Source organism: Sapajus apella, unplaced genomic scaffold, assembly GCF_009761245.1.
Source record: "Sapajus apella isolate SASKATOON/1434 unplaced genomic scaffold, GSC_monkey_1.0 scaffold21, whole genome shotgun sequence".
Lineage (NCBI taxonomy): Eukaryota > Metazoa > Chordata > Mammalia > Primates > Cebidae > Sapajus > Sapajus apella.
The window spans coordinates 20,595,490-20,610,774 of record NW_022436961.1 but is presented as its reverse complement, the minus strand read 5'-3'; the positions used below and the strand labels follow the sequence as shown (position 1 = coordinate 20,610,774).

Sequence of the window (15,285 nt, the reverse complement as noted above, 5' to 3'; positions counted from 1 at the left end):
CGTGTGTGTGTGTGTGTGTGTGTGTGTGTGTGTGTGTGTGTGTGTGTTAGATAAGAGAGCTATAGAGGATTGGGAAGATGTGGTGATCAAGACTCTCCTGGTAATGTTATGCTCCAAGGTCAGGTTGCCCTCAGTGGCTTGAGCTTCCGCTCTGCTTCTTCCAAACTTCACCTGTGATTTATGTAGATCCCTGTACAGGCTGAAATTATGTTCTAAGGCTGGGAACCCCGCAGCCTCTGTGTAAAGCTAACAAAGCCCAGAGCAAATGGATAAGACCCTGCTTCTAGAACAATCTACTTCAAGTCTAATTGTGGCATATGTGACATTAAGCAAGTTGTTTGCTCTCTTTATGTCTCAGTCATCTCATTGGGAAAATTGGAATTAAAAATAATAATACATATCTCAAAGGGCTACCATGGAGATTACATGAATTAATAGATAGGAAGCGTTCAGAGAATGCCTGGCTATAGTAAGTAATTTCTAAATGTTAGCACTTATCTAAGTTTACAGAGAAGGCTCTGAGCCAATATGGAGTTGTGACTACAGGGTTTCAGGATCCATTCCCACACTCAGATTTTAACCACAAAGAACTCACAGCATGCCAGGCTGGCTGGCTCATGATGGCTTTAGCCATTGGGACTACCTGAGCAGCTTCTGGATACTGACGCTGGGACTAGCTAGATCACCACATAAAAAAAATCAGGCTCTCTCCTCCACCCAAGATGCTGAAAGGAAAAAAGGCCAAGAGGAAGAAGGTGGCTCCGGCTCCTGCCATTGTGAAGAAGCAGGAGGCCAAGAAAATGGTGAATCCCATTTGAGAAAAGGCCTAAGAATTTTGGCATTGGACAGGACATCCAGCCCAAAAGAGACCTCACCCACATTGTGAAGTGGCCCCACTATGTCAGGTTGCAGTGGCAGAGAACCATCCTCTATAAGTGGTGTAAAGTGCCCCCTGCGAAGAACCAGTTCACCCAGACCCAGGACTGCCAAACAGCTACTCAGCTACTTAAGCTGGCCCATAAGTACAGACCAGAGACAAAGCAAGAGAAGAAGCAGAGGCTATTGGCCAGGGCCGAGAAGAAAGCTGCCGGCAAAGGGGACGTCCCCACTAAGAGACCACCTGTCCTTCGAGCAGGAGTTAACACCATCACCACCTTGGTGGAGAACAAGAAATCTCAGCTGGTGGTGACTGCACACGACATGGATCCCATCGAGCTGGTTGTCTTCTTGCCTGCCTTGTGTCATAAAATGGGGGTCCCTTACTGCATTATCAAGGGGAAGGCAAGACTGGGACGTCTAGTTCGCAGGAAGACCTGCACCACTGTCACCTTCACACAGGTTAACTCAGAAGACAAAGGCGCTTTGTCTAAGCTGGTGAAAGCTATCAGGACCAATTACAATGACAGATGCGATGAGATCTGCCGTCACTGGGGAGGCAGTGTCCTGGGTCCCAAGTCTGTGGCTTGCATCGCCAAGCTCAAAAAGGCAAAAGCTAAAGAACTTGCCTCTAGACTGGGTTAAATGTTCACTGTTGAGTTTTCTGTACATAAAAATAATTAAAATAATACAAATTTTCCTTCAAAAAGAAAGAAATCGGATTTTATTTTGTCGATTGTTGAGTTGATGGAGAAATTCCAAGCCTTTTTAAGTAGAGAAGTAATGTGATCTTTTTTGCATCAAGATAATGGTTTATACTCTGTAGGAGATGGTCTGCATGGGGAAGAAACTGGAAGTAGATTGATCAACTAAGAGAGAGATACCAGTAGATTATGCCAAGGTGATGGAGACACAAATTAAGGTGGCAGTGGCAATGGGGCTGATGAAGACAGTTTGTCATTTAGAAGGTAGAATCAGCAGAACTTATTGACTAACTGGAAATGCAGGCTGAGGAGGAGGAATGTTTTCTGATAATCCCAAGATTTGGGAGTGGGTAAGAGTAAATGGTGGTTTTGCCAACTCACTAGGTTCTTTTGAAGGCAAGCCTTTCCTCCCAAGGGGAGAGAAGAGAAAGAGAAGAGACTATAGTAAGTTTAGTCTGAGCTAGCAGGCCGTTGGGCAAACATGTCTGGAGTTACAGTGGGAAGTAATAGCTGGAATGAAATAGCTGGGAGTTGTTAAACACTAACATTCAACGGACCAACAAGGAAAGAATACTCCATAAAGGACAGATAGAAAACTTGGAGGATACCCAGAGAAGTAAGAGGGACGGGTTTTATAAAAGCCTGTCGAAGAAGAAGTTTCAAGAAAGAAGGAGCAGCCTGAGAATTCAATGAGAAACTGCCGTGAGGAGTCTTGTGGCATCATTGTGAGCAGCTGCAGTTGCAGTAAAGACACCAGAAACACTGGCTTTCATAGAGGAGTTCATGGAAAGAGAGACCATGGGATCAGTGAGTGTGGACTGTCTGCTTCTTAAAAAAAATAAGCATAGTTGAAATGGAGAGAAATAGGAAAGTTGCTAGAGGCAGGGATAAGAGAGGTTTTAATTTTCTAGGTTTTAATACACTTGGGCTTGTTTTAGAGTGGAAAGGGGAAATGACTGTGGAAGGAAAGGGTGAAGATAAAAGTGAGAAAGTGGAAGGTAATCACCTAGCTCTAGAGAAGAGAAGAGGAGCTGGGGATTCAGAGAACAGGCAGAAGGATTATGTTAAAACGAGTGGAATCAATACCACTGAAGCAACAAGGGCCTGGGGTTGGCAGACGTTCTAAGGCTGGGAACCCCACAGCCTCAGCGTAAAGCTAACAAAGCCCACAGCAAATGGATAAGACCCTGCTTCTAGAACAGTCTGCTTCAAGTCAAGTCGTGGCATGTATGACGTTAAGCAAGTTGCTTGCTCTCTTTATGTCCTAGTCACCTCACTGGGAAAATGGTAAGTAAAAATAATAATACATATCTCAAAGGGCTACTATGGGGATTATATGAATTAATACATAGGAAGCGTTCAGAGAGTGCCTGGCTCATAGTAAGTGATTTTTAAATGTTAATACTTATTTACGTTTACAGAGAAGGCTCTGTGCCAATATTGAGTTGGACTACAGGGCTTCAGGATCCATTCCCACACTCAGATCTCTTGCCACCTGAGAGGAACATTCTGATGTGGGGCTCTCAGAGGTGTCAGTAGCTTGGAGCCTCAGTGGTCTATGACTGTACCCCACTCATTAGATACTCTTCGGCTTTCCTCCCTGTTCCATCTCACTTGACCACTCCTTTGTTTATGCTACCTGGAATCACCTCCAAATCAACTACTTGTATCCCAGTCTTTGTCCCAGGCTCTGCTGTTAGAGAATCCCAATTTAAATTGTTGTTGAGTAAGAACTTTATCCCAGACATTGTGAATCCAGGTCTTAAGAGTTTTCAGCCAAATCATACTATTTCCTTTTACTTTGCCTCTTGCCAAACTGGGTACATGCCATTTCCCAAACACATGTCCTTTTTGCTTCTAAGTCTTTATTCACACCAGTAGTATTACATCATTAGATTCAACAGTAAAGGATAAAGATCTTCTGAAGACCCATGTATGCAAAGAGTAGTAGCTGTCTGCCCAGCTTCATTCTCTTTCTCTTGCGTGTGGATATCCAGTTGTCATAGCACTGTGTGTTGACAAAACGATTCTTTCCTCATTGAGTTGTCTTGACACCTTTGTTGAAAATCAATTGACTGTACATGTGATGGTTTATTTCTAGTCCCCATTCTATTTCATTGCTCTCTGTCTATTCTTATGCCAGTATCACAATTCCTTGATCACTATAGCTTTGCAATTAGTTTTGAGATTCAGGAGTGTGAGTTGTCTAATTTTATGTTTTTCAAGATTGTTTTAGAAGTATTGTTTTTAATTGGCATAGACTATTTACATTTAGTGCAATTACTGTTTGGGTTTGTATATGCCAACATTGTTATCAGTCAGTCAATCAGAAAAGGAAAGTTGGGAAATCAAAAAATCACAAAGCAGCCCTCTTGAAGCAGTGACACGGATGGAAAGGTTAGAGCTTATAGGGAAAATAGGATGCCAGTCATGTGCAGCTACTCTGAGCAGGATTGGCAAGGAAGCTGCTGAGGTCTGCAGCTAGTGGCAACTGTAGTTTGCTTTTCATTTTCTTTATTACATTCTTAGTGTCTTCTGCAGCTTAATTACTGATTGCATTAAGCTTTCACTTCTCTTCCCAATCTGGTCCCTCAAGCTTGGCCTCCTCAGTAACTGTCTCATGCCATCATATACAGTTTTTATTATATTTTATCTACTTTTCCATTTTCTTGCTAGCAATTTTGTTCTGCTACAAGGTCTTCCATTGCAGATTAAAGAAGTTCCTTTCACCTTTTTTTTTTTTTTTTTTTTACTGAAATGTAAAATTCTTGTGCTACGGCGTGGATAAATTTGGGAATTTTAGTAAAATGACTTTAGGAGTGTATTGGCTGCATCAACATTCACTGCTTCCCCATTCCACAAATAGTTCTACGTTATTAAGAATAATGTCATGACTGTTTAATTCATTCCGTAAAGAATGAGGCAGCAGGCTGAGCATGGTGGCTTCCTCATCTAATGTTGGGATTACCTTTATAAAATGATTTATTATCTTATGTGTACATTGCTGCCTCACTCTTTTTTTGAAACAGGGTCTCACTCTGTTGCCCAGGCTGGAGTTAATTGTGTGATCTTGGCTCACTGCAACCTCCACCTCCTAGCTTCAAGTGATCCTCCTGCCTCAGCCTCCTGAGTAGTTGGGATTATAGACACCCACCACCGCACCCAGATAATTTTTATATATTTAGTGGAGGTGTGGTTCCACCATGTTGACCAGGCTGGTATCGAACTCCTGACCTCCAGTGATCCACTTGCTTTGGCCTCCCAAAGTGCTGGGATTACAGGTGTAAGCCACCACATCCAGGCCGGTGCCTCATTCTTTACAGCATGAATTAAACAGTCATAACATTGCTTCAAGACAGAAGGAAAATTTATTGCAAATTTTCTGTGTATCAGGCATTGTCATAAGCACTTCATGTAAGTTATCAAGTTTGACCAAGTTACCAATTTTGAATCTTTACATTATATGCTACCACAGATAGGCAATATTATTATTCCATGCAAAATAAAAATATTGGAGCTTCTACTGAATGGTGTGCATATGCTGGGTGCTGTGGATATTGAAATAAGAAAAGCCCCTCAATCTCCCTGGAATGAGAGGAGAAGCTCCACTACCCAATAGTGATGTGTGATATAAGGGAAGTAAATACACAGGAGAACATCTAGCCTTGGTGGATGGCTAGGAGAAGGGCTTGTGGCTAAGCAGGGCTTATCTCATTCAGAAAAGATACATGGAAATTAGAATAGGCAAATAAAAAGGTAACAACTATATACAACACAGCAATAGAACAGGACACATGTAATACGGTTGATTCATTAGTGAAAGAGTCACAGGAGATGAGATCTTAGGCTTGCTTGCCAAGCATCTTTATTGAGCCAGGCAATCTTCCATTAAACTGGATAGATCCCCCACTTTCATTTCTCCTGAAATCCCCTAATTTTGTAGCAGGAGGATGACGCATACTGTGGAGATTTCCTTGCTCACAAGATTCCCCCAGTAGTCACATTTGTCAAGAATCTGTGGGCCAGGGAGCAGAGGTGTGGCCTCAGTGTGTGGGTGCCGTATATCTAGGTGTACACTGAAATAAAGATGACTGGACCAATTAGATTCTCCCTCTTAGGGCTGTGAGATTTGTCCGGAAAGACACAGATGCCAAAATTCCCCTGAAACTAAAACATTTTAAGGGCTGCATATTACAGAATAAATCCAAGAACTCATCTTCGAGAGATTTTTGGAGCTGTCCTTATTCTGCCTTCCCTTGGCTTGTATCAGTCTGTCATTGATTCTATTATTTATCTGAGTCAGTATCCCTCCACAAATCCAATTATTTTTGCTCTAGATGGCTGAAGTTTATTTCTTTAGATTATAAACAACAACAACAAAAGCTAGTATGAGTGTATGACTCTGAAATGGGGCCTCAATATTTCAGAATCTTTGATTGCTGGAGTCAAGCACACAATGTCTATTCCAAAAGTTCTAGAATTTTTCCACAATGTCACTGAGGGAGAAGCAGGACACAAACATTTCAATCTTAGAGGAATCACTTTGTCGTATACTCTTGGTCATGGATGTGGGAGTTGGGTGCCTAGCCTTTGTTTTTGAGGGAGTTCTAGTTATTGGCAAAGTCATCCAAGTGCAAATATATATATATACACACACACATATAATATACATATATATAATATACGTATATATATAACATACATATATATATTTTATATATATATATATATATATATTTTTTTTTTTTTTGAGGCAGAGTCTTGCTCTATTGCCCAGGCTGGAGTGCAGTGGTGCGATCTCGGTTCACTGCAACCTCTGCCTCCCCGGTTCAAGCTATTCTCCTGCCTCAGCCTCCCAAATAGCTGAGATTACACGTGTGCCACTGTGCCTGGCTAATTTTTTGTATTTCTAGTAGAGACTCGGTCTCACCATGTTGGCCAGGATGGTCTCACTCTCCTGACCTCATGATTCACCCGCCTCAGCCTCCCAAAGTGCTGGGATTACAGGTGTGAATCACGACACTCGGCCCACAAAGTTTTAAATGTAAATTTTAAAGGTTTTACATGCCAGGTTCTAATCCCAAATGCATATGCAGAAAAATAAGTTGTCCATAATGAACTAAATATGGGCCAACCAACAAATTAATAGGTATTGTTGTATACAATGAATTTTTTTTTGTCTCTCAACCTAAGCTATAGTTACTTTGAAACGCAAGCAGGAAATTATATCTCAGGGAATTATATTTAGATTGTATTCCTTTTTCTAAGAAATAAAAACAGAAAAAAGAAAAAATGTGAATTCAAACGTGCAAATATATTTTCATCAAATGTATATTTTCACATTTTCTACTGGAGTCCAGAAATTTTGTCAGAATAGCTTGCAACCCTGAGGATTCTACTTTCAGATATTAGCATAGTGGCAGGAATCATGTATTTTCCAATTACTTGAATGGTATTTCATGAAGAGATAATATTTTAAGAATCTAAAAACTGGAGAAAAGAGGCACATATAGAGATTGGATTTAGGTATCAGGATGAAAAGATACGTTACAAGTTCATCAAAAAAGGCAGATGCATCCTAACTGAGTAGTAGAATGAAAGCAGGTATCTTGTGTTCCCTTCCGTCTTCCTTGTTCTTAAAGGCGTATTTTTAAATGTGGTTTTACTTAACAAGAACTCTTGTTTTCTTTTCTCCCCACATATTTTTATACAATATAGCTAAATTTCTTCATGTGTTACCAGTAAAAAAATCTGTTTTCTATTAGAATTCAATGTGTATTTGGTTGAAATTGTTTTTTTAATAACATGTGACCTTCTGGAGAGATTCTTCTTTAATAAGAAAGATGTTGTTATTCGGAAGCATAAAATAAACTCAAGACCACAGTCCTTGCATATACACAGAAAGAAAAATAAACATATTCTTTAGCAAGAACACTTTTCATTCTTTGTGGCAGAAAAAAATAAGAAAACATCTTTTGCACTTTTCCTGCTAGGCAACCAATTTAAAATTAGTTTGATAATCAGACGGGAAGAATTCCAAACACATAGGTGAGAAACCTCTGAAAAGACGAGAAGTGAATAAGCGTTTCATTTTATCTTAACTAGTATGCAGGGGAGGACACGGGTTGTGTGGAACCTGAAGCTGCACATTTTGGGGGAATCTGTCAAATGTCTGTCAGTATTACTTTTTACATGCCTCATATAGCAGGCCTAGAGGGAAAGCAGTCCAGATGTGAGCCAAACAACAGAGGGCTCTGGGAAGAAACAATAGTGCAGTGAGAAAATTCCTTCTGTGGCATTCAGCTTTCCTGAGTGGGAGCCTCAGAGTTACAAAGTTCAATGAGAGAAACAGAGCTTCTTGGATATATAAGGGATCTGACTTAATACAACTTTGGGGTCTGGTTAAGCACTCTTTGAAAGGCAGCTGTCTCTGCGGATGATGTTGTAGCTTGAAGTATGAACCGCTGGAAAGTGAGAACATAGAACGTAGATAAACGTTAATAGGAGCAGGAGCTGGAATCTATGAGCATGGACTGAAACCTATGTCAATTCTTTTTACCTCCGACCTTGGTCGTGGGTGTGCTACAGAAGCCAGACCATTTGTTATGAGCTAAAGGAGGCTCCACATTACGTGGAAAAGAAGTGAAACAGCTGGAGGCTTAGCCACTATCTTAAAACCAGCGAGATACGAAACAGCTTGGGGAGCTACAAAGATGGCTGCCACTTCCTTTCTGCCAGGGGCTCCTAATAGAAACGATACGGTAAAAGGAATTCTGGGAAGTGTAGTTCCGCCTACCCAAGTTGACATGTTACAAAGCGCCTCCGTTTTTCTTGGTTCCTTTTCTTCGTCTTTCTCTTTATCCGCCTTTACCCTTATTTTTGTAGTTCGTGTTGTCAGAATCTTTCCCAAGAAGTGTGTATGAAGGTGGATCTGTTTCTTGAGCAACTATTAATTTAAACTTTCCACTCGTTACATCAACAATGGGAATATTTAGGATGACTCACTAGTAAAATTGGTTTAGTTTTATTAATTTTAAAATGCTTCTCTATGGAATTGTTCAGACCTATTTTATGTGCAAATAAATTTTCTAGTTTTTCAGGGCTCTGCTTGAGATGATATCTAAACCAACATTTTTGGAAGAAATTTGATTACCTCCACCTGAGGAGGCTCTGCTAGTTGGGTGGAATGAAGACTATTCTTAACAATCTCTTTCCTGGATACGTACAATACATTCCATTTGAAATATTTTAATCAAAGGCACATTTGAAGTTAAAAATGTTATCATTGTAGTCAGAGCATGTTTTATAAGTCCCATAAAAGGGTGCCTCCTGAAGTGGGAGTCAAGTTTGGAAAATCCATCATAAATTTATGCTGGTGGAATAGAGTCAAGGATATAAGATCCATTGTCTGAGTCTAGTTCCTCACGCAGCCTTAAGCAGACATGTTCCTCGCTGCAAGCTTAGGTGGACTGGAGGCAGGGAGATCTGGAATTGTACCTTCCCACGGGGGCTGGGTCAAGTATCACATAGTGGACAGGTGTTCAATCCAGCAGGCATAATACAGGGTTCAGAGGGTTTGGATGAAAACTGTGCTGTAACTGATGTGCTAATTGAAGAGTTCTCTGAATAAGGTCTTTCAAAAGGAGAAGGAAAAAAAATTGACAGTATTCCTTTAATCTGTTTGGGAGCCTAATCAGCCTGATCTTGGTGGGACTGTACCTGTTGTCCTATTATATATTGTTCTTTTCTTGTATTTCTTTCAGCCAGTGATCTCAGGTCTCATTCTCATTTTATAGCTTTGGTACTGTTGTACAAAGTAAAAACTTTTTCTTCTTCTTTCTTTCTTTTTCTTTCTTTCTCTTTCTCTCTCTCTTTTTCTCTTTCTCTTTCCCTCCCTCCCTCCCTCCCTCCCTCCCTCCCTCCCTGCCTGCCTTCCTTCCTTCCTTCCTTCCTTCCTTCCTTCCTTCCTTCCTTCTTTCCTTCCTAACAAAGTCTCACTCCATAGCCCAGGCTGGTGTGTAGTGGCATGACCTCACCTTACTGCAACCTCTGCCTTCTGGGTTCAAGTGATTCTTCTGCCTCAGCCTCCAAGTAGCTGAGACTACAGATGCCCACCACCATGCCTAGATAATTTTTTGTGTTTTTAGTGAAGACTAAAAATACATGGGGTTTCACCATGTTGGTGAGGCTGGTCTCGAACTCCTGACCTCAGGTGATCCACCTGCCTCAGCCTCCCAAAGAGCTGGGATTACAGGAGTGAGCCACCACACCCAGCAATAATTTTGATCTTTCTTGATGATGGTTCTTCCATCATGTTATGGCAGTACATCCATGGACTAAAGGAATAATGTTACTCTGAGAAAATCTGGCTTTTGGAATTTCTTCACAAAATATTGGCCCTAGAGTCGGTTTTTACTGTGTGATTAGCTTTTGCCCGTTTCTCCTGAGGCAGTGATGCCAGCCATGTCCCCAAAAGACAGCATAGTCTACCTTTAGTAGAGAAGAGCACAGATTCTGAGCAGGATTTCCTTTGAGTCCAACTCCACTTCTTGTTACCTGTGTGACCTCATGTAATTCACTTAAACCTCTGTGCCTTGGTTTCCTGATTTGTGAAATGGAGATCATTAACAGTGCCTACTCATAAGGTTGCGTGGCTGAGAAGTTGATATAATTACCATGTTTAGCACATGATAAGTGTACCACGTGTTAGCTGCTGTTAATATTATGTCCCTCCAGTGAGGAAATGAACACAAGGCTAAATTATTGCTTGAATGGGGAGAAAGCAAAAGGCATACAATAAGGAAAGACAGATTTGTATTTCAAAATCTATCATCTTACCACAGAGGTAATTATCGAATTAGCTAAATAATTCCATATTTTTCCTTTTGAAATTTGACGTTAGCATCTTGAATTCTCTACAATTATGAATGTATAATTTCCACTTCTTCTGCATGTGTGCAGATCAGTTCAGCCTAACTGGCTTTTTTTCTTCTTCTTCTTTCCAGTAAATCAACAGGATTACCTTTCCCTTAATAATCTTTAAAATGTCTGAGTGAAGGACAGGAAAATCCTTAATGGGAAGGCCAAACATCGTCAGTGCTTGAGTCAAGTAAATAACAAAGAACAGAAAGAAAACACAACTCTGGTATTTTACTGGAATCTGAATGAATAAATAGGGACCACAGGACAACTGGCAAACAGCTGCTTGAGTTACATCAGAAGGAAAGAAGAAATGATAAACATGGATTTCCAATTTGAAACTGTTACACAATACGATTAATGGAGCTAACAGGCACCTATCACACATTAGAAAATCTTCTAGAGGATTTTAAAACAAAAGGAACAACTTGTCCAGAGTATAATTGACGCTTCCAGTTAAATTTCACAATTTTGCACCTCAGGAACTACTTTTGTTTTTCTTAGAGGGCAAATAAACTGACCATTTCATCTTGGCAATTATTAACCTGCCTCTTTTTTTATAACTAGGAAAAATTTGGCTTATCTCCATATTTTAGTTGAGATGACATTTTAATTCATATATTTATAGGTAAAATATTATTACCTTAATGCTTAATACAAAGCAAAGTTTCAGCTGAACTTTGGTTTTACTTAATCTTCAAGGAACATTATTGAAGTAAAAGTACAAAAACTCTCTGAATGAATATAATAATAAGTTTAAAAATATATTTTTTATAAAGATATATTATTGGATCTTTCACAAAAAGTCATACAAACGAGGAAAAAAGAAAAATGCCAGAGTGTTGAGATTTGCCCTTGAATCTCCTCTTTTAGTTTTCTTTCAGTTAAACCAATCACCACGTTTGTTTCTGGATTGAAGCCAGAATCAACATTGTCCCTATATTTAATCAAATAATGGAGAAATAATTACAAATTCTGAATGCAGTTAGAGGATACTGGAAAGCAGGGTGTCTGGACGGAGCCTGAGCTGGATCTCTGACTCATTTCTGACTTTAGGCAAGTTATTTAATGTCTCTGCATTTTTGACATGCTTGAAATAGTGCTAATTTATTCCATAGGTATCATAGTAACCAAAACTCAAGAAGTCAGGTTGACTAGCAAGAAGTCTGCTTCTGCAACTTGGAGTAGAGATTTAGAATTATATATCTTTTCTATTTCCTTTATATTTTGAATGAATTGTATGGGAGTTTGATACAAACGACAGGTTTGCAGTTTCACTATAAAATATCAAAAATAAAATGGACCATATGACAATTTTCACTTCAGAAGTAAAAATTTCAGAAACGTTTTTCTTTATTTCATTTATTAGGGGATCAAATATATTTAGCTTTTTAAGACTTTCAGTGAGTATGAGTTCTTAAGAAAAACACAAAGTCACAGTTATAGTTATTTTCAGAAAAAGGACAAAAATTGTAAGGAAATAGATTAAAAGGAGTCTCTAAACTCGTGTTTATGGGTAAATTTTTAACTCACTGTCTTACATTAAGGTTATAGTCCATTTGTGAATGCTAACTTATTAAATAGACTTCCTTCAATAACTTTTTCCTTCCTTTTTGTTTCTTTGATGTATCGTTTTAAAATGGCTTGCTTAAAACATACATTTTGAAATGTTTACATGCTACTAATATACTTTTGTAATTGTTTTTAAAAATTACATATTACCTGTTGAACTTTTTATTTACAAATTTAATGTGTTTGTCTTTAAATTTAATGCAGTGTAATTAATTAAATAATTTTCTAAAATGTAGTGGGGAAGAAATTAGAATTTAGAGCATTAAAATAATTTATGTCAAATGCCATAGTCCACCAAAGAACAGCCATTGGAGAACAATTTTAATTTTATAATAATTAAAAGGTTTGGAAACTGCCTAAAGCAAAAATATTATAAAAGAAATCAACTAATTGTGCAGTAAATGAACAGAATAATTTGATACAACTTTACTGTAAACCAGAAGTGCAGAATAAATAATGGTTTACTATAATGAATGATGGAGACCAGAGTTTCAAAGCAAGTTTCTTAATACCTAGCATTTCTTCTATTATAGAGAATATTGGTTAGACTTACAAATGAGGAAAATGGGTAATTTTAGAGGACTTAAGGTATTCTCAGGAATTATTCTAAATCTAGTCAAAGTAATATAATGACTTTCTCAAAATTATATAATTACATTTTGAAATGCTTTCTTGTTTATTTACTGCCAGACTAGGGGATGCCTTTTTTATTTGATTATTTGATTATTTTAATGGCAATGAGGTGAACATTTCAGGACATCAAGAGACAGAAACCTGTCAAAACATTTTTATTAGCCCTTTATTTTTTACCAAATATTGCTGAGCAATATTTATATATCTTACATCATATAATATATATATAATATACACATAATTATGTATAATAATGTTATGTACATACATACACATATGTATACAGTGTGCATAGATAAAATTATATATTAGACATAGATGCATCTCTCAAAACATTTTCAAAACATACTTTCATTTATGCAAAAGCCAGAATCAAACATTGGAATAAGAAAATAATTTTTGTAAGCTCTAAGTGTTTGTTGTTGTTTGTTTGTTTGTTTTTTGAGACGGAGTCTCACTCTGTCACCCAGGCTGGAGTGCAGTGGTATGATCTCAACTCACTGCAACCTCCCACCTCCTGGGTTCCAGCGATTCTGATGCCTCAGCCAACCGAGAGTAGTGGGATTAAAGGTGTGCACCACCAAGCCCGACTAATTTCTTTGTATTTTTAGTAGAGGTGGGGTTTCACCATGTTGGCCATGCTGGTCTGAAACTCCTGACCCAAGTGATCTGCCCGCCTTCGCCTCCCTAAGTGCTGGGATTACAAGCGTGAGCCACCATGCCTGGCTAAGCTCTAACTTTTTAAGCTAATTTATTCATTTCTGAAATAAAGTACTTGATCCCACAAAAGCATAGGAAAACTTGAACCAAATAAAAAAAAGATAATTTCAACAGATAGCATTAAAGCAAAGTCTAGAAGGTACAGACATTTCATATCTTTTAATTTTTGACTCCTGAATATTATCTGGGGGTGGATTAAAATAATGAAGATTTGTTTCCTGTCATGTAAGAAAAAGAGGACATTATTTTTACCACTGATCCTTAGCAGTTTTATTTACCAAAGAAAAGTCCTAATCAGAAATCCATTAAATGCACTGGTTCTTTTCAGTCAGAAGAAAAATTTGAGTTGGGAGTCACAAATAAATGGTATTCATGTCATAATGTTATACTAATTTCCCAGACTAGTGTGAATATGCTTAGTGAAAGTCTCTTTTATTTTTTTAGGCAAATAATTTTTCCTCTCTGGACCTCATTTCCTCTAGTGTTGATGATACTTTACTGAATGATCTCACTTCCTTTGATTATGTTTTGTCTGCATGGTCTATCCTTGGGGAATAAGGCTTTCTGTTTCTAAAATCTGTTTATACGTTTTTAAAAAATACTTTGTTTTCCATCTTTGTTTTCTTTTGCTTGCTCATAATAAAATATTTTTGTTTCTTATTTTCTGTAACATGAAAAATGCTTTATGATTGTATGTCTGTGACTATCCAATTGATTATATTTAAAAAACATCTATTTCCAGAAGGGCATTTATTTTTTTCCTTTTTGCTACTTGAATTTTGTGATGAATTTAAAAATTAGATAGGACACGAGGGTGCAAATTTAAAAAGCAACACAGCTATTGTAATTTTGCTCAAAAATATATTTATTGCCAACTGAAAACATGAGTCAAACTAAAAACTTATTTTGAGATAGCTATGATACTGGCCTTAGCCTACTTATATAGCCAACTTTTAAATATCTTAGTATTGTGTTTTCAGTTATATATTTTCTTTGGGGATTTTATAAATCCAAATATCTCTTTTAAAACCAAAATAAGCTATCACATATCAACATTACATATTTGCAAATCACGAAAAACTTTGTGAAAAGCATAGTTCCTTTATAAGTTCTTAATCATTTTTGTTGTTGTTGGAAGGGTGAAGATGGAGGGAATCTGATAAAGACATCGTATAAATTTAACAGACACAAAAGAATTTGATCTCTGATAAGCAACTGTAAAATTACAATACCAAATATTAGGAAGTTCTTCAACTCTGATTTAGTTTTACACATTTTCTTATCATCTGTTCAATATATATATTGTTGGTACCTGCGCTAGGTTCAATTGTCCCCCCCACAAAACATGTTCATTCCTGACTTTTATAACCTGTGAATGTGACCTCATTTGCAAATAGGGTCTTTGTAGATGTAACCGAGTTAAGATGAGGTCACATTGGATTAGGGCATGCCCTAACCCAGTGACTGATGTCCTTATATGAAGAGGGAAATTTGGAAATAGAGACACACAGAGGAAAGACAGCCATGTAAAGATGGTATCAGAGAATGGAGTGATACTGCCACAAATCAAAGGATGTCAGGAATTGCTGGCAACCACCAAATGCTAGAAGAGGCCTTAAAGGATTTTCTCTCCTAGAGACTTTGAAGGAAGCATGATCCTGCTCACCTTGATTTTGGACTTGTAACCTCCAGAACTGTAAGATAATAGACTCTTGTTGCTTTAGGCCACTCAGATTATGGTAATTTGTTATGGCAGCCTTAAGAAACTAGTAGAGTACCTAACTATTCACCCAGCATTAGGATATAGCGGTGTATATAATAGATATAGCCCTGTAAGCACCAAGAGTTGAGGGGCTATATG

At 38.1% G+C, this 15,285-nt stretch overlaps 1 protein-coding gene and 1 pseudogene across 3 annotated transcripts in view; both read left to right on the top strand.

The window, feature by feature from the left end:
* The first annotated feature begins 707 nt into the window (after nt 1-707).
* LOC116558174 lies at nt 708-1,585 on the top strand (annotated as a pseudogene). The gene has a single exon (XR_004271890.1). The product of XR_004271890.1 is annotated as a 60S ribosomal protein L7a pseudogene (transcript).
* A 9,512-nt stretch (nt 1,586-11,097) lies between these two features.
* Nucleotides 11,098-15,285, top strand: part of FGL1 (fibrinogen like 1) — a 34,917-nt gene continuing 30,729 nt past the window's right edge. The window contains exon 1 of one of the 2 annotated variants that reach the window (XM_032288005.1): nt 11,098-11,555. The gene's annotated coding sequence lies outside the window, so the exon portion shown is untranslated. Of the gene's footprint in view, nt 11,561-15,285 lie in introns of both variants that reach the window. The other variant, XM_032288004.1, reaches the window with a different exon arrangement.